This window comes from Rhinoderma darwinii, chromosome 3 (assembly GCF_050947455.1).
Source record: "Rhinoderma darwinii isolate aRhiDar2 chromosome 3, aRhiDar2.hap1, whole genome shotgun sequence".
NCBI classification, from domain to species: Eukaryota; Metazoa; Chordata; class Amphibia; order Anura; family Rhinodermatidae; genus Rhinoderma; species Rhinoderma darwinii.
The window spans coordinates 262,244,311-262,263,522 of NC_134689.1; the positions used below are offsets into that span (position 1 = coordinate 262,244,311).

At 39.4% G+C, this 19,212-nt stretch overlaps 3 non-coding genes across 3 annotated transcripts; all 3 read left to right on the forward strand.

Annotated features, from left to right (window-relative positions):
• Window positions 1-887: 887 nt before the first annotated feature.
• Window positions 888-961, forward strand: TRNAI-AAU (transfer RNA isoleucine (anticodon AAU)). Its single transcript has one exon. It is a non-coding gene; the product is annotated as a tRNA-Ile (tRNA).
• Window positions 962-4,318: 3,357 nt separating this feature from the next.
• On the forward strand, window positions 4,319-4,392 carry TRNAI-AAU (transfer RNA isoleucine (anticodon AAU)). Its single transcript has one exon. It is a non-coding gene; the product is annotated as a tRNA-Ile (tRNA).
• Window positions 4,393-13,636: 9,244 nt separating this feature from the next.
• On the forward strand, window positions 13,637-13,710 carry TRNAI-AAU (transfer RNA isoleucine (anticodon AAU)). The gene has a single exon. It is a non-coding gene; the product is annotated as a tRNA-Ile (tRNA).
• Window positions 13,711-19,212: the final 5,502 nt, after the last annotated feature.

A 19,212-nucleotide genomic window follows, 5' to 3' on the forward strand; every position in this document is an offset into this window, starting at 1 on the left:
GGTTAGAGCGTGGTGCTAATAACGCCAAGGTCACGGGTTCGATCCCCATATGGGCCATGGAAGCTCACTTTTGTTACATGCTTGTTACAGAGTTGAATAGTTGATAATATTGAAAAAAGGTCCATCAAATTCAACCTATAAACCTGCCGTGTTGATCCAGAGGAAGGCAAAAACTGTCTTGGAGTGCATTCCAATGTTGTCATTAGGGGAAAAATTCCTCCCTTACTCCAAATATGGCTATTAGAATAAATTCCTGGATCAAATTTCCATCTCCAGAATCTGGTACAAATATGATGAAATTTTATATTTTTCAAAAAAACACTTTTCAATGTGGCAGAGAGTTCAATCGTCGAACTGCTCTTACAGTAAAGAATCCCCGTCTGTGATGAGGTCCTTTAATTACCTTGCTTTCCCTTCTTTGCACGCATTCTAGTTCAGCAATGTTCTTCTCATACACAGGTGCTCAAAACTGTACACAATATTCCATGTATGGTCTAACCGGTGATTTATAGAAATGCAGAGTTTGTTGCATGAAATCATCTTAGAGGTCCAATTTCAACCTTAAGGACAAAAATAATATCTTGATTTTGCCTCTTTGTATTCCGATAGTCATAACTTTATTATTTTTCCGTCCTCATAGTCATATAAGGGCTTGTTTTTAGCGAGACAAGTTCTTGTTTTTAATGGCAGCATTTAATGTACCATATAAAGTACTGAAGAAAACTCTTTGTGGGGTGGAATGGAAAACACAAAAGCAATTTGTCCAATGCTTTTTGAGTAGTAAAAATTGCAAGTTTATTTTATTATTCAGGTTAATAGGATATCAATATGATTACACGTTTGCATGTATTTTCTACTGACGTGACGTGAATCTTTGGTGTAAAAGTGGCCGGTTAGCTCAGTTGGTTAGAGCGTGGTGCTAATAATGCCAAGGTCACGGGTTCGATCCCCGTACGGGCCATGGAATCTCACTTTTGTTACATGCTTGTTGAATAGTTGAATAGTTGATAATATTGAAAAAAGGTCCATCAAATTCAACCTATAAACCTGCCGTGTTACATAGTTACATAGTTACATAGTTAGTACGGCTGAAAAAAGACACATGTCCATCAAGTTCAACCAAGGGAAGGGAAAAGGGAAGGAAAAATTTCTACACATAGGAGCGAATATTTTTTTGTTCTAGGAAATTATCTAACCCTTTTTTAAAGCCATCTACTGTCCCTGCTGTGACCAGCTCCTGCGGTAGGCTATTCCATAAATTCACCGTTCTTACTGTAAAGAAGCCTTGTCGCCTCTGCAGCTTGAACCTTTTTTTCTCCAGACGGAGGGAGTGCCCCCTTGTTTTTTGAGGGGGTTTTACAAGGAACAGGATTTCACCATATTTTTTGTATGTGCCATTAATATATTTATATAAGTTAATCATGTCCCCCCTTAGTCTTCTTTTTTCAAGGCTAAATAGGTTTAATTCTTTCAATCTTTCCTCATAACTTAGATTCTCCATGCCCCTTATTAGCTTCGTTGCTCTTCTTTGTATTTTTTCCAACTCCAGGGCATCCTTTCTATGAACTGGAGCCCAGAACTGAACTGCATATTCTAGATGAGGCCTCACTAATGCTTTGTAAAGTGGTAATATTACATCCCTGTCCCGCGAGTCCATGCCTCTTTTAATACACGACAATATCCTGCTGGCCTTTGAAGCAGCTGATTGACACTGCATGCTGTTATTGAGTTTATGATTTACAAGTACACCCAGATCCTTCTCAACAAGTGAATCCGCCAGTGTAGCGCCCCCTAGGACATATGATGCATGCAGGTTGTTGGTACCAAGATGCATAACTTTACATTTATCTACATTAAACTTCATCTGCCAAGTGGACGCCCAAACACTTAGTTTGTTTAAATCTGCCTGTAATTCATGAACATCTTCCATAGTCTGAACTATATTACATAGCTTGGTGTCATCTGCAAAAATAGAAATAGTGCTATTAATCCCTTCCTCTATATCATTAATAAATAAGTTGAATAATAGTGGTCCCAGCACTGAACCCTGGGGTACACCACTTATAACCGGGGACCATTCAGAGAAGGAATCATTGACCACAACCCTCTGGATACGGTCCTTGAGCCAATTCTCAATCCAATTACAAACTATATTTTCTAAACCTATAGTCCTTAATTTACCCATTAGGCGTCTATGGGGGACAGTGTCAAATGCCTTTGCAAAGTCCAAAAACACTAAATCCACAGCGGCCCCTCTGTCTAGACTTCTGCTCACCTCTTCATAAAAACAGATTAGGTTAGTTTGACAACTTCTGTCCTTAGTAAAACCGTGCTGGCTGTCACTTATAATGCTATTTATTGTCACATAATCCTGTATATAGTCCCTCAATAGCCCCTCAAACATTTTCCCCACGATGGATGTTAAGCTTACTGGTCTATAATTACCCGGGGAAGACCTAGAGCCCTTTTTGAAAATAGGCACCACATTTGCCCTGCGCCAGTCCCTTGGCACTATACCAGTCACTAGAGATTCTCTGAATATTATGAAAAGGGGGACAGAAATAACTGAACTAAGCTCTTTAAGAATTCTAGGGTGTAACCCATCTGGTCCCGGAGCCTTGTGCACATTTATTTTATTTAATTTAGCTTGGACCATCTCTACATTCATCCAATTCAGTATATCAACTGATATATTAACAGCACTGGCACCGGCTACATCAGCTGCTCTTTCTTCTGTTGTATATACAGAGCTAAAGAACCCATTTAGTAACTCTGCCTTCTCTTGATCCCCTGTGATCAACTCCCCATTACCATTATCTAGGGGTCCTACATGTTCAGACCTTGGCTTTTTTGCATTTATATGCTTGAAGAATTTTTTAGGATTTGTTTTACTATCCTTGGCCACCTGCCTTTCATTTTGTATTTTTGCTAATTTTATTACATTTTTACAGATTTTATTAAGCTCTTTATATTTTACAAAGGCTACAGCTGTACCCTCAGATTTGTATTTTTTAAATGCCCTTTTTTTGTCATGTATTGCCCCTTTCACAGAAGGTGTAAGCCATGTGGGGTTTAATTTGAGTCGTTTATACTTATTACCTGTAGGAATAAATTTTGCACTATAATAACTCAAAGTAGATTTGAAAATCTCCCATTTATCATTTGTTCCATTATTTGACATTAGTTCTTCCCAGTCTATATCCTGAATTGCAGCCCTCATCCTGGGGAAATTGGCTTTCTTAAAATTAAATGTTTTTGCCCTCCCAGCCTGCGTTTGTTTTTTACAGTATAGGTAAAATGTAACTATATTATGATCACTGTTACCGAGGTTTTCACGAACATTGACATTCCCAACAAGATCTGCATTATTAGAAATGACCAGATCCAACAGAGCTTCACCTCTAGTCGGGTCTTCCACAAACTGGCCCATAAAATTTTCCTGCAACAGGTTGAGGAAATGTCTCCCCTTTGCAGTTGAAGCCGAACCATGACACCAATTAATATCCCGGAAATTAAAATCTCCCATTATCTCCCAAATCTCCCATTATCACTACAGTACCCGCCTGTGCAGTACCCGCCTGTTGATCCAGAGGAAGGCTAAAACTGTCTTGGAGTGCATTCCAATGTTGTCATTAGGGGAAAAATTCCTCCCTTACTCCAAATATGGCTATTAGAATAAATTCCTGGATCAAAGTTCCATCTCCAGAATCTGGTACAAATATGATGAAATTTTATATTTTTCAAAAAAACACTTTTCAATGTGGCAGAGAGTTCAATCGTCGAACTGCTCTTACAGTAAAGAATCCCCGTCTGTGATGAGGTCCTTTAATTACCTTGCTTTCCCTTCTTTGCACGCATTCTAGTTCAGCAATGTCCTTCTCATACACAGGTGCTCAAAACTGTACACAATATTCCATGTATGGTCTAACCGGTGATTTATAGAAATGCAGAGTTTGTTGCATGAAATCATCTTAGAGGTCCAATTTCAACCTTAAGGACAAAAATAATATCTTGATTTTGCCTCTTTGTATTCCGATAGTCATAACTTTATTATTTTTCCGTCCTCATAGTTATATAAGGGCTTGTTTTTAGCGAGACAAGTTCTTGTTTTTAATGGCAGCATTTAATGTACCATATAATGTACTGAAAGAAAACTCTTTGTGGGGTGGAATGGAAAACACAAAAGCAATTTGTCCAATTCTTTTTGAGTAGTAAAAATTGCAAGTTTATTTTATTATTCAGGTTAATAGGATATCAATATGAATACACGTTTGCATGTATTTTCTACTGACGTGACGTGAATCTTTGGTGTAAAAGTGGCCGGTTAGCTCAGTTGGTTAGAGCGTGGTGCTAATAACGCCAAGGTCACGGGTTCGATCCCCGTACGAGCCACTTTTGTTACATGCTTGTTACAGAGTTGAATAGTTGATAATATTGAAAAAAGGTCCATCAAATTCAACCTATAAACCTGCCGTGTTGATCCAGAGGAAGGCAAAAACTGTCTTGGAGTGCATTCCAATTTTGTCATTAGGGGAAAAATTCCTCCCTTACTCCAAATATGGCTATTAGAATAAATTCCTGGATCAAAGTTCCATCTCCAGAATCTGGTACAAATATGATGACATTTTATATTTTTCAAAAAAACACTTTTCAATGTGGCAGAGAGTTCAATCGTCGAACTGCTCTTACAGTAAATAATCCCCGTCTGTAATGAGGTCCTTTAATTACCTTGCTTTCCCTTCTTTGCACGCATTCTAGTTCAGCAATGTAAGGACATACACAGGTGCTCAAAACTGTACACAATATTCCATGTATGGTCTAACCGGTGATTTATAGAAATGCAGAGTTTGTTGCATGAAATCATCTTAGAGGTCCAATTTCAACCTTAAGGACAAAAATAATATCTTGATTTTGCCTCTTTGTATTCCGATAGTCATAACGTTATTATTTTTCCATCCTCATAGTCATATAAGGGCTTGTTTTTAGCGAGACAAGTTCTTGTTTTTAATGGCAGCATTTAATGTACTATATAATGTACTGAAAGAAAACTCTTTGTGGGGTGGAATGGAAACACAAAAGCAATTTGTCTAATGCTTTTTGAGTAGTAAAAATTGCAAGTTTATTTTATTATTCAGGTTAATAGGATATCAATATGAATACACGTTTGCATGTATTTTCTACTGACGTGACGTGAATCTTTGGTGTAAAAGTGGCCGGTTAGCTCAGTTGGTTAGAGCGTGGTGCTAATAACACCAAGGTCACGGGTTTGATCCCCGTACGGGCCATGGAAGCTCATGCTTGTTACATGTTTGTTACATGTTTGTTACATGTTTGTTACAGAGTTGAATAGTTGATAATATTGAAAAAAGGTCCATCAAATTCAACCTAGAAACCTGCTGTGTTGATCCAGAGGAAGGCAAAAACTGTCTTGGAGTGCATTCCAATGTTGTCATTAGGGGAAAAATTCCTCCCTTACTCCAAATATGGCTATTAGAATAAATTCCTGGATCAAAGTTCCATCTCCAGAATCTGGTACAAATATGATGAAATTTTATATTTTTCAAAAAAACACTTTTCAATGTGGCAGAGAGTTCAATCGTCGAACTGCTCTTACAGTAAAGAATCCCCGTCTGTGATGAGGTCCTTTAATTACCTTGCTTTCCCTTCTTTGCATGCATTCTAGTTCAGCAATGTCCTTCTCATACACAGGTGCTCAAAACTGTACACAATATTCCATGTATGGTCTAACCGGTGATTTATAGAAATGCAGAGTTTGTTGCATGAAATCATCTTAGAGGTCCAATTTCAACCTTAACTCCTTAACGCCGAAGGACGGATATATCCGTCCTCAGCAGCTGCTAGTTCGCGCAGGAGGACGGATATATCCGTCCTGTGATGGCGCGGGTACTGCCAGTTTACCCACGCGATCAGCGGCAGGAGCACGACCGTTATACACAGCCTGGCTCCTGCTGCAACTGCCGGAATCGAAGCGCGCTCCGATTCCGGCAGTTTAACCCATTAAATGCCGCTGTCAATAGTGACAGCGGCATCTAATGTGTTTGACAGAGGGAGGGAGCTCCCTCTGTCACCCGATCGGCGCCCCCGCAAACAAATCGCGGGTCGCCGTCGGGTTTCCATGACAGCCGGGGGTCTAACAAAGACCCCCAGGTCTGTCTTCAGCAACTGCCTGTTAGGCCATGCCGGAGGCATGACCTAACAGGTTGCCTGTCAGTTTTACACTGACAGGCAATAATGCTTTGGTATACGAAGTATACCAAAGCATTATATATGCGATCGGCACATCGCATAGTGAAGTCCCCTGGTGGGACTAAAAAAAAAAATGTAAAACAGTTAAATAAAGTTTGTGAAAAAAAAAAAAAAAAAATTACAGTCAAAGTCAAATAAAACTACTTTTTTGGCCCAAAAAGTGGTTTTATTTAGTAAAACGGTCAAAACAAATCACACATACACATATATGGTATCCCAGCGATCGTAACAACTTGATCAATAAAATTAACATATTAATTAAACCGCCGGATGAACGGCGTCCAAAGAAAACGCAAAAAACAACGTCAAAATTCTCTCTTTTCTCCCATTCACCCCATAAAAAATAAAATAAAAGTTAATCTATAAGTCCCATGTACCCCAAAATGGTACTACTGAAAACTACACATTGTCCCGCAAAAATCAAGCCCACATACGGCCACATCGACTGAAAAATAAAAAAATGACGGCTCTTGGAATGCGGCGATGCAAAAACAAGTAATTTTTTTCTAAAAGGGTTTTTATTGTGCAAACGTAGAAAAAACATAAAACCTTTACATATTTGGTATCCCCGTAATCGTGCCGACCCATAGAATAAAGTTAACATGTTATTTCTGCTGCATAGTAAACGGCGTAAATTTATAACGTGAAAATCAATGCTGGAATAGCTGCTTATTTTCAATTCTCTCCTAAAATAAAGTTAATAAATGTTAATCAATATATTATAAGCATCTAAAAATGGTACAATTACAAAATACAACTCGTCCCGCAAAAAAAACAAGCCCTTATACGGCGATGTCGACGGAATAAAAAAAGAGTTACGACTCTTGGAGTGCGACCGTGAAAAAACAAAAAATAATCCTTGGTCATTAACGTGCAAAATGGCCCGGTCATTAAGGGGTTAAGGACAAAAATAATATCTTGATTTTGCCTCTTTGTATTCCGATAGTCATAACTTTATTATTTTTCCGTCCTCATAGTCATATAAGGGCTTGTTTTTAGCGAGACAAGTTTTTGTTTTTAATGGCAGCATTTAATGTACCATATAATTTACTGAAAGAAAACTCTTTGTGGGGTGGAATGGAAAGCACAAAAGCAATTTGTCCAATGCTTTTTGAGTAGTAAAAATTGCAAGTTTATTTTATTATTCAGGTTAATAGGATATCAATATGAATACACGTTTGCATGTATTTTCTACTGACGTGATGTGAAACTTTGGTGTAAAAGTGGCTGGTTAGCTCAGTTGGTTAGACCGTGGTGCTAATAACCCCAAGGTCACGGGTTTGATCCCTGTACGGGCCATGGAAGCTCACTTTTGTTACATGCTTGTTACAAAGTTGAATAGTTGATAATATTGAAAAAAGGTCCATCAAATTCAACCTATAAACCTGCCGTGTTGATCCAGAGGAAGGCAAAAACTGTCTTGGAGTGCATTCCAATGTTGTCATTAGGGGAAAAATTCCTCCCTTACTCCAAATATGGCTATTAGAATAAATTCCTGGATCAAAGTTCCATCTCCAGAATCTGGTACAAATATGATGAAATTTTATATTTTTCAAAAATACACTTTTCAATGTGGCAGAGAGTTCAATCGTCGAACTGCTCTTACAGTAAAGAATCCCCGTCTGTGATGAGGTCCTTTAATTACCTTGCTTTCCCTTCTTTGCACGCATTCTAGTTCAGCAATGTCCTTCTCATACACAGGTGCTTAAAACTGTACACAATATTCCATGTATGGTCTAACCGGTGATTTATAGAAATGCAGAGTTTGTTGCATGATATCATCTTAGAGGTTCAATTTCAACCTTAAGGACAAAAATAATATCTTGATTTTGCCTCTTTGTATTCCGATAGTCATAACTTTATTATTTTTCCGTCCTCATAGTCATATAAGGGCTTGTTTTTAGCGAGACAAGTTCTTGTTTTTAATGGCAGCATTTAATGTACCATATAATGTACTGAAAGAAAACTCTTTGTGGGGTGGAATGGAAAACACAAAAGCAATTTGTCCAATGCTTTTTGAGTAGTAAAAATTGCAAGTTTATTTTATTATTCAGGTTAATAGGATATCAATATGAATACACGTTTGCATGTATTTTCTACTGACGTGACGTGAATCTTTGGTGTAAAAGTGGCTGGTTAGCTTAGTTGGTAGGAGCGTGGTGCTAATAACGCCAAGGTCACGGGTTCGATCCCCGTATGGGCCATGGAAGTTCACTTTTGTTACATGCTTGTTACAGAGTTGAATAGTTGATAATATTGAAAAAAGTTCCATCAAATTCAACCTATAAACCTGCCGTGTTGATCCAGAGGAAGGCAAAAACTGTCTTGGAGTGCATTCCAATTTTCTCATTAGGGGAAAAATTCCTCCCTTACTCCAAATATGGCTATTAGAATAAATTCCTGGATCAAAGTTCCATCTCCAGAATCTGGTACAAATATGATGAAAGTTTATATTTTTCAAAAATACACTTTTCAATGTGGCAGAGAGTTCAATCGTCGAACTGCTCTTACAGTAAAGAATCCCCGTCTGTGATGAGGTCCTTTAATTACCTTGCTTTCCCTTCTTTGCACGCATTCTAGTTCAGCAATGTCCTTCTCATACACAGGTGCTTAAAACTGTACACAATATTCCATGTATGGTCTATTCAACCTATAAACCTGCTGTGTTGATCCAGAGGAAGGCAAAAACTGTCTTGGAGTGCATTCCAATGTTGTCATTAGGGGAAAAATTCCTCCCTTACTCCAAATATGGCTATTAGAATAAATTCCTGGATCAAAGTTCCATCTCCAGAATCTGGTACAAATATGATGAAATTTTATATTTTTCAAAAAAACACTTTTCAATGTGGCAGAGAGTTCAATCGTCGAACTTCTCTTACAGTAAAGAATCCCCGTCTGTGATGATGTACTTTAATTACCTTGCTTTCCCTTCTTTGCACGCATTCTAGTTCAGCAATGTCCTTCTCATACACAGGTGCTTAAAACTGTACACAATATTCCATGTATGGTGTAACCGGTGATTTATAGAAATGCAGAGTTTGTTGCATGAAATCATCTTAGAGGTTCAATTTCAAACTTAAGGACAAAAATAATATCTTGATTTTGCCTCTTTGTATTCCGATAGTCATAACTTTATTATTTTTCCGTCCTCATAGTCATATAAGGGCTTGTTTTTAGCGAGACAAGTTCTTGTTTTTAATGGCAGCATTTAATGTACCATATAATGTACTGAAAGAAAACTCTTTGTGGGGTGGAATGGAAAACACAAAAGCAATTTGTCCAATGCTTTTTGAGTAGTAAAAATTTGCAAGCTTATTTTATTATTCAGGTTAATAGGATATCAATATGAATACACGTTTGCATGTATTTTCTACTGACGTGACGTGAATCTTTGGTGTAAAAGTGGCCGGTTAGCTCAGTTGGTTAGAGCGTGGTGCTAATAACGCCAAGGTCACGGGTTCGATCGCCGTACGGGCCATGGAAGCTCACTTTTGTTACATGCTTGTTACAGAGTTGAATAGTTGATAATATTGAAAAAAGGTCCATCAAATTCAACCTATAAACCTGATGTGTTGATCCGGTGGAAGGCAAAAACTGTCTTGGAGTGCATTCCAATGTAGTCATTAGGGGAAAAATTCCTCCCTTACTCCAAATATTGCTATTAGAATAAATTCCTGGATCAAAGTTCCATCTCCAGAATCTGGTACAAATATGATGAAATTTTATATTTTTCAAAAAAACACTTTTCAATGTGGCAGAGAGTTCAATCGTCGAACTGCTATTACAGTAAAGAATCCCCGTCTGTGATGAGGTCCTTTAATTACCTTGTTTTCCCTTCTTTGCACGCATTCTAGTTCAGCAATGTCCTTCTCATACACAGGTGCTTAAAACTGTACACAATATTCCATGTATGGTGTAACCGGTGATTTATAGAAATGCAGAGTTTGTTGCATGAAATCATCTTAGAGGTTCAATTTCAACCTTAAGGACAAAAATAATATCTTGATTTTGCCTCTTTGTATTCCTATAGTCATAACTTTATTATTTTTCCATCCTCATAGTCATATAAGGGCTTGTTTTTAGCGAGACAAGTTCTTGTTTTTAATGGCAGCATTTAATGTACTGAAAGAAAACTCTTTGTGGGGTGGAATGGAAAGCACAAAGCAATTTGTCCAATGCTTTTTGAGTAGTAAAAATTGCAAGTTTATTTTATTATTCAGGTTAATAGGATATCAATATGAATACACGTTTGCATGTATTTTCTACTGACGTGACGTGAATCTTTGGTGTAAAAGTGGCTGGTTAGCTCAGTTGGTTAAAGTGTGGTGCTAATAACGCCAAGGTCACGGGTTCGATCCCCGTACGGGCCATGGAAGCTCACTTTTGTTACATGCTTGTTACAGAGTTGAATAGTTGATAATATTGAAAAAAGGTCCATCAAATTCAACCTATAAATCTGCCGTGTTGATCCAAAGGAAGGCAAAAACTGTCTTGGAGTGCATTCCAATGTTGTCATTAGGGGAAAAATTCCTCCCTTACTCCAAATATGGCTATTAGAATAAATTCCTGGATCAAAGTTCCATCTCCAGAATTTGGTACAAATATGATGAAATTTTATATTTTTCAAAAAAACACTTTTCAATGTGGCAGAGAGTTCAATCGTCGAACTGCTCTTACAGTAAAGAATCCCCATCTGTGATGAGGTCCTTTAATTACCTTGCTTTCCCTTCTTTGCACGCATTCTAGTTCAGCAATGTCCTTCTGATACACAGGTGCTCAAAACTGTACACAATATTCCATGTATGGTGTAACCGGTGATTTATAGAAATGCAGAGTTTGTTGCATGAAATCATCTTAGAGGTCCAATTTCAACCTTAAGGACAAAAATAATATCTTGATTTTGCCTCTTTGTATTCCGATAGTCATAACTTTATTATTTTTCCGTCCTCATAGTCATATAAGGGCTTGTTTTTAGCGAGACAAGTTCTTGTTTTTAATGGCAGCATTTAATGTACCATATAATGTACTGAAAGAAAACTCTTTGTGGGGTGGAATGGAAAACACAAAAGCAATTTGTCCAATGCTTTTTGAGTAGTAAAAATTGCAAGTTTATTTTATTATTCAGGTTAATAGGATATCAATATGAATACACGTTTGCATGTATTTTCTACTGACGTGACGTGAATCTTTGGTGTAAAAGTGGCCGGTTAGCTCAGTTGGTTAGAGTGTGGTGCTAATAACGCCAAGGTCACGGGTTTGATCCCTGTACGTGCCATGGAAGCTCACTTTTGTTACAGAGTTGAATAGTTGATAATATTGAAAAAAGGTCCATCAAATTCAACCTATAAACCTGCCGTGTTGATCCAGAGGAAGGCAAAAACTGTCTTGGAGTGCGTTCCAATTTTCTCATTAGGGGAAAAATTCCTCCCTTACTCCAAATATGGCTATTAGAATAAATTCCTGGATCAAAGTTCCATCTCCAGAATCTGGTACAAATATGATGAAATTTTATATTTTTCAAAAATACACTTTTCAATGTGGCAGAGAGTTCAATCGTCAAACTGCTCTTACAGTAAAGAATCCCCGTCTGTGATGAGGTAGTTTAATTACCTTGCTTTCCCTTCTTTGCACGCATTCTAGTTCAGCAATGTCCTTCTCATACACAGGTGCTTAAAACTGTACACAATATTCCATGTATGGTCTATTCAACCTATAAACCTGCTGTGTTGATCCAGAGGAAGGCAAAAACTGTCTTGGAGTGCATTCCAATGTTGTCATTAGGGGAAAAATTCCTCCCTTACTCCAAATATGGCTATTAGAATAAATTCCTGGATCAAAGTTCCATCTCCAGAATCTGGTACAAATATGATGACATTTTATATTTTTCAAAAAAACACTTTTCAATGTGGCAGAGAGTTCAATCGTCGAACTGCTCTTACAGTAAAGAATCCCCGTCTGTGATGAGGTCCTTTAATTACCTTGCTTTCCCTTCTTTGCACGCATTCTAGTTCAGCAATGTCCTTCTCATACACAGGTGCTTAAAACTGTACACAATATTCCATGTATGGTGTAACCGGTGATTTATAGAAATGCAGAGTTTGTTGCATGAAATCATCTTAGAGGTTCAATTTCAAACTTAAGGACAAAAATAATATCTTGATTTTGCCTCTTTGTATTCCGATAGTCATAACTTTATTATTTTTCCGTCCTCATAGTCATATAAGGGCTTGTTTTTAGCGAGACAAGTTCTTGTTTTTAATGGCAGCATTTAATGTACCATATAATGTACTGAAAGAAAACTCTTTGTGGGGTGGAATGGAAAACACAAAAGCAATTTGTCCAATGCTTTTTGAGTAGTAAAAATTGCAAGTTTATTTTATTATTCAGGTTAATAGGATATCAATATGAATACACGTTTGCATGTATTTTCTACTGACGTGACGTGAATCTTTGGTGTAAAAGTGGCCGGTTAGCTCAGTTGGTTAGAGCGTGGTGCTAATAACGCCAAGGTCACGGGTTCGATCGCCGTACGGGCCATGGAAGCTCACTTTTGTTACATGCTTGTTACAGAGTTGAATAGTTGATAATATTGAAAAAAGGTCCATCAAAATTCAACCTATAAACCTGCCGTGTTGATCCAGAGGAAGGCAAAAACTGTCTTGGAGTGCATTCCAATGTTGTCATTAGGGGAAAAATTCCTCCCTTACTCCAAATATGGCTATTAGAATAAATTCCTGGATCAAAGTTCCATCTCCAGAATCTGGTACAAATATGATGAAATTTTATATTTTTCAAAAAAACACTTTTCAATGTGGCAGAGAGTTCAATCGTCGAACTGCTATTACAGTAAAGAATCCCCGTCTGTGATGAGGTCCTTTAATTACCTTGCTTTCCCTTCTTTGCACGCATTCTAGTTCAGCAATGTCCTTCTCATACACAGGTGCTCAAATTTGTACACAATATTCCATGTATGGTCTAACCGGTGATTTATAGAAATGCAGAGTTTGTTGCATGAAATCATCTTAGAGGTCCAATTTCAACCTTAAGGACAAAAATAATATCTTGATTTTGCCTCTTTGTATTCCGATAGTCATAACTTTATTATTTTTCCGTCCTCATAGTCATATAAGGGCTTGTTTTTAGCGAGACAAGTTCTTGTTTTTAATGGCAGCATTTAATGTACCATATAATGTACTGAAAGAAAACTCTTTGTGGGGTGGAATGGAAAACACAAAAGCAATTTGTCCAATGCTTTTTGAGTAGTAAAAATTGCAAGTTTATTTTATTATTCAGGTTAATAGGATATCAATATGAATACACGTTTGCATGTATTTTCTACTGACGTGACGTGAATCTTTGGTGTAAAAGTGGCCGGTTAGCTCAGTTGGTTAGAGTGTGGTGCTAATAACGCCAAGGTCACGGGTTCGATCCCCGTACGGGCCATGGAAGCTCACTTTTGTTACATGCTTGTTACAGAGTTGAATAGTTGATACTATTGAAAAAAGGTCCATCAAATTCAACCTATAAACCTGCCGTGTTGATCCAGAGGAAGGCAAAAACTGTCTTGGAGTGCATTCCAATTTTCTCATTAGGGGAAAAATTCCTCCCTTACTCCAAATATGGCTATTAGAATAAATTCTTGGATCAAAGTTCCATCTCCAGAATCTGGTACAAATATGATGAAATTTTATATTTTTCAAAAAAACACTTTTCAATGTGGCAGAGAGTTCAATCGTCGAACTGCTCTTACAGTAAAGAATCCCCGTCTGTGATGAGGTCCTTTAATTACCTTGCTTTCCCTTCTTTGCACGCATTCTAGTTCAGCAATGTCCTTCTCATACACAGGTGCTCAAAACTGTACACAATATTCCATATATGGTCTAACCCAGGGGTCTCAAGCACGCGGCCCCTGCATGCGGCCCCTGGGGCTGTCATCTGCGGCCCGCGGGACACAGAGCCGCTAGTATCGGCTCTGCTCCGAGACTCTGGAATTCCCTGACATCGCTGTTCACATATGAACAGCGATGTCTGGGGCTTCCCCAGAGCCGGAGTCCCGAGCAGAGCGCTGGTGTTGGCTCTGCTCCGGGACTCTATGGAATTCCCTGACATCGCTGTCCACATATGAACAGCGATGTCTGGGGCTTCCCCAGAGCCGGAGTCCCGGGCAGAGCGCTAGTACAGGCTCTGCTCCGGGACTCTGTGGAATTCCCTGACATCGCTGCCCATATATGGACAGTGTGTCAGGGTCTTCCCCAGAGTGGAGTCCCGGGCAGAGCGCTATTATCGGCTCTGCTCCGGGACTCTGGGGAAGCCTCTGACATCGCTGTCCATACATCGACAATGATGTCAGGGGCTTCCCCAGAGCAGGAGTCCCAGTGATGTCAGGAGCACAGCTGGAGTCCCAGGAAGAGCCTACTAGCGCTCTGCCTGGGACTCCAGCTCTGGGCAAGCCCCTGACATCACTGGGGAAGCCTCTACAGAGGCCACTGGGGCAGCCTCTACAGAGGGCACTGGGGCAACCTCTACAGAGGGCATTGGGGCAGCGTCTACAGAGGGCACTGGGGCAGCCTCTACAGAGGGCACTTTGGCAGCCTCTACAGAGGGCACTTTGGCAGCCTCTACAGAGGGCACTGTGGCAGCCTCTACAGAGGGCACTGTGGCAGCCTCTACAGATGGCACTGTGGCAGCCTCTACAGAGGGCACTGTGGCGTTATCTAAAAGTGGGTGTGTGACAGTATCTGAAGAGGACACTGGCATTATCTAGGGGTGTGTTGCATTATCTACAGAGGGCACTGTGGCCTTATCTACAGAGGGCACTGTGGCCTTATCTACAGAGGGCACTGTGGCCTTATCTACAGAGGGCACTGTGGCCTTATCTACAGAGGGCACTGTGGCCTTATCTACAGAGGGCACTGTGGCCTTATCTACAGAGGGCACTGTGGCCTTATCTAGGGTGTGTTGCATTATCCACAGAGGGCACTGCGGCAGCATCCACAGAGGGCACTGCGGCAGCATCCACAGAGGGCACTGCGGCACTATCTAAAAAGGGGCTGCCCAATCTTGACATGTGTGCTAACTGAGCCGCCGGACTGCATTTAGCGACACTTAAACTGGAAAGCTGGATTGTTGAAATAAGCACGTGGAGAAATATCTCAAATTTTAAACCTAGCGCTATTATTATAGTAATGTAGTATTATTATTCTAGTAATATAGTTTTATAGTAGTTCAAATAACTAATTGATTAACAATAATTTTGTATTGTATCAAATTTGAAAGTAATGCGGCCCGCCAACTTCCCATTTTTTCTATATGCGGCCCACTTACCCGGCCGAGTTTGAGACCCCTGGTCTAACCGGTGATTTATAGAAATGCCGAGTTTGTTGCATGAAATCATCTTAGAGGTCCACTTTCAACCTTAAGGACAAAAATAATATCTTGATTTTGCCTCTTTGTATTCCGATAGTCATAACTTTATTATTTTTCCGTCCTCGTAGTCATATAAGGGCTTGTTTTAGCGAGACAAGTTCTTGTTTTTAATGGCAGCATTTAATGTACCATATAATGTACTGAAAGAAAACTCTTTGTGGGGTGGAATGGAAAACACAAAAGCAATTTGTCCAATGCTTTTTGAGTAGTAAAAATTGCAAGTTTATTTTATTATTCAGGTTAATAGGATATCAATATGAATACACGTTTGCATGTATTTTCTACTGACGTGACGTGAATCTTTGGTATAAAAGTGGCTGGTTAGCTCAGTTGGTTAGAGCGTGGTGCTAATAACGCCAAGGTCACGGGTTCGTTCCCATGGAAGCTCAATTTTGTTAGCACACAAGGTACATGCTTGTTATAGAGTTGAATAGTTGATAATATTGAAAAAAGGTCCATCAAATTCAACCTATAAACCTGCCGTGTTGATCCAGAGGAAGGCAAAAACTGCCTAGGAGTGCATGCCAATTTTCTCATTAGGGGAAAAATTCCTCCCTTACTCCAAATATGGCTATCAGAATAAATTCCTGGATCAAAGTTCCATCTCCAGAATCTGGTACAAATATGATGACATTTTATATTTTTCAAAAAAACACTTTTCAATGTGGCAGAGTTCAATCGTGGAACTGCTCTTACAGTAAAGAATCCCCGTCTGTGATGAGGTCCTTTAATTACCTTGCTTTCCCTTCTTTGCACGCATTCTAGTTCAGCAATGTCCTTCTCATACACAGGTGCTCAAAACTGTACACAATATTCCATGTATGGTTGTAATGTCCGTGGCTGCGTGCTGTCAGCTCCAACCTCCCCCTGACAGCCGCAGCCATGAGTCGGCAAGCGCTGGCCCCAGCCTCCTCCTCAGGAGATGCCAGCGCACGCGTCCACTCACCTCTGCCGGATCTGGTAGGGTGTGCGCGAACGCTCGTGCCCGCTCTTAAAATGGCAGCGCGCGCACCGGACCTCATGGATGAACTTTGACCCGTGATACCCTGGACTATAAGAGGTGTCCAGCCCCCTAGTTCTATGCCTGAGCGTTGTTGTGTTCCCTAGTTTGTCTATGTGATGGCCGCCTAGTGTGTTTCCTGTTCCAGTCCCTGTACCTATACTTGTTTCCAGTTCCTGTTCCTAGCAATCCATATCTTCCTGGTCTAGCACTGTGCTGTGCCAAAGTCGTATCGTGCTGCATCCATGTCTGACCTGCTTCACCTCGCCTCACGTCCGCCTGCTGCCTAAGACCTAGCCGAGCTTTCCCTGCTGCTGTCTGAGCTGCCACAGGTACCTATAGAACTAGACATTCACCTGCTCCCTGTGAACAAGCTGCCTTACTGCCAAGGCGGTATGGCCCAGTGGGTCCACAGACCCTTCGTGACAATGGTCTAACCGGTGATTTATAGAAAGGCAAAACTATGTTCTTGTCATCAGCATCTATGCCTCATTTGTTGCATGCACTGATGTTATTTGCCTTGGTAGCATATGCCTGGCACTGGTTGCTAAAGTAAAATTTGCTTTTCACCGATGTCCCCAAGTCTTTCCTACTAGTAGTTTTCCCCAGTGTTTTACCATTTAATGCATAATTCTAGAATTTGTTCCTCAGGCCCAAGTGCACAACCTTACATTTATTCACATTAAACTTCATCTGCATAACTATGTTTTTGTCATAAACATCTATGCCGACTTTGTTGCATGAAATCATCTTAGAGGTCAAATTTCAACCTTAACGACAAAAATAATATCTTGATTTTGCCACTTTGTATAACTTTATTATTTTTCCGTCCTCCTAGTCATATAAGGGCTTGTTTTTCACGAGACGAGTTCTTGTTTTTAATGGAAGCATTTAAACCTCTTCCTGCTGCAGACACTTTTCACCTTCCTGAGCCTTAGTTTTCAAATCTGACATGTGTCACTTTATGTGGTAATAACTTAGAATCGCTTGGATAGGTAAAATCATTCGAGAGACGGTATTCTCGTGACACATTGGACTTTAAAGTGTAGCTGAACCTTTAACTAACTTCTAACATGTCCTAGTGACATGTCAGAAGTTTTGATTGGTGGGTGTCAATACACTGAGACCCCCATTAATCGCTAAAATGAAGCAGGTGAAGCGCTCACGTGAGTGCTCAGCCGCTTCGTGTCGGTTTGGCTTTTTCCGGAAATGAATGTATCGGAGTACTGACTCAAAAGAAAGTCTATGAGCCCGTACTCAGATACAATTATTTCCAGAAAAAGCCAAACAGTCACGAAGCAGCTGAGAACTCACACGAGTGCTTCAGCTGATACGTTTTAGAGATTGGTGGGGGTCTCAGTGCTTGGACCCCCACCAATCAAGACTTCTGACATGTCACAAGTTAGTTAAACGTTTAACTACACTTTAGTGGTAAAATTTGGTCGATTCATTCAGTATTTAATTATGAAAAACACCAAAATCTAGCGTAAAATTGCAAAAATTAGCATTTCTCTACATTTAAAATGTATCTGCTTGGAAGACAGATAGTAACACCACACAAAATAGTTGTCATTAACATTTCCCATATGTCTACTTTAGATTGGCATCGATTTTTGGAACATCCTTTTATTTTTCTAGGACTTTACAAGGCTTAGAACTTTAGCAGAAATTTCTTACATTTTCAAGAAAATTTGAAACAGCTATTTTTTCAGAGACCAGTTCAGTTGTGAAGTGGTTTTGAGGGGCCTATACAATACAAACCCCCATAAGTCACCCTATTTTAAAAACTGCACCCTCAAAGTTTTCAAAACAGCATTTAGAATGTTTCTTAACCCTTTAGGCATTTCACAAGAATTAAAGCAATGTAGAGGTAAAATTTACAAATATTTTTTTTTTTTTGCAGAAATTCATATTTAATAAAAAAAAATTCAGTAACACAGAAGGTTTTACCAGAGAAAGGCAACTCAATATGTATTGCCCAGATTCTGTAGTTTTTAGAAATATCCCACATGTGGCCCTAGTGTGCTAATGGACTGAAACACAGGCCTCAGAAGCAAAGGAGCACGTACATGATTTTGGGGCCTTATATTTATTAGACTATATTTTAGGCACCATGTCAGGTTTGAAGAGGTTTTGTGATGCCAAAACAAAACAAATATCCCAATTAAAGACCTTATTTAGGAAACTACACCCACAAGGAATTCATCTAGGGGTGTAGTGAGTATTTTGACCCCACAGGTGTTTCATAGATTTTATTAGAATTTGGACGTGAAAATGAAAAATTTTATTGTTCCACAATAAGATATAGTTATAGCAAAAAAAACAAAACAACAATGTACAGAAGGAATAAGGAAGAAAAAGCCCTCCAACATCTGTAAAGCAACTTCTCTGGAGTACAGAAATACCCCATATGTGGGTATAAAGCTAAAATTGTCGTAATTTTCCTTTCCTTGAATCCGAAGGCAGCACAATACAAATGGGGTTAATCATGCCTGCTGGCTACGAGGACAAAAGAAAAA